The 841-nt window shown below is 58.5% G+C and overlaps 1 protein-coding gene across 1 annotated transcript in view; it reads left to right on the top strand.

The window, feature by feature from the left end:
• LOC113980196 (chromodomain-helicase-DNA-binding protein 3-like) overlaps nucleotides 1-841 on the top strand; it is a gene marked incomplete at its 3' end in the record, with an annotated part of 2,440 nt that overhangs the window by 476 nt on the left and 1,123 nt on the right. The window lies entirely within an intron of this gene.

Raw genomic sequence — 841 nt, 5'->3', positions numbered from 1 at the left:
GCAGGGATGGACAGGGGACATGGGGATGGACAGGGGACAGTGACAGGGGACAGTGCAGGGATGGACAGGGGACATGGGGATGGACAGGGGACAGTGACAGGAGACACTGCAGGGAGGGACAGGGGACATGGGGGATGGACAGGGGACAGTGACAGGGGACAGTGCAGGGATGGACAGGGGACATGGGGGATGGACAGGGGACAGTGGGGATGAGGGAGATGAGGAGGAGGATGGAGCTGAGGGGGACAGCGGGGATGAGGGAGGGGGTGAGAGTGACGGAGGTGATGGAGCTGGGGGGGATGGTGAAGGCAAGGGAGATGGGGACGATGGAGGTGATGGGGATGATGAAGGTGATGGGGATGATGAAGGTGATGGGGATGATGAAGGTGATGGAGATGAGTGGGATGATGGAGGTGATGGAGATGATGATGATGATGATGGAGATGATGAAGGTGATGGGGATGATAGAGGTGATGGAGGTGATGAAGGCAATGGGGATGATGGGGGTGATGAAGGTGATGGGGATGATGAAGACAATGGGGAAGATGAAGATGAAGGTGATGGGGATGATGAAGGTGATGGAGATGATGGTGATGATGGGGGATGATGGAGGTGATGGAGATGATGGAGATGAAGGTGATGGAGATGATGGAGATGAAGGTGATGGAGATGATGGGGATGATGAAGGTGATGGAGATGATGAAGGCGATGCAGATGATGACAATGGGGACATCAGCTCTGGGGACTCCCGGCCGGCGCTGCCGGAGCCGGTGGGGACCCCCCAGGCCCACGGAGACCCCCCAGGCCCACGGAGACCCCCCAGGCCCTTGGGGACCCCCCA

The sequence above is a fragment of the Neopelma chrysocephalum genome, unplaced genomic scaffold, assembly GCF_003984885.1.
Source record: "Neopelma chrysocephalum unplaced genomic scaffold, ASM398488v2 Primary Assembly neopelma1_92995, whole genome shotgun sequence".
Lineage (NCBI taxonomy): Eukaryota > Metazoa > Chordata > Aves > Passeriformes > Pipridae > Neopelma > Neopelma chrysocephalum.
This window is presented reverse-complemented; position numbering and strand designations above follow the sequence as displayed.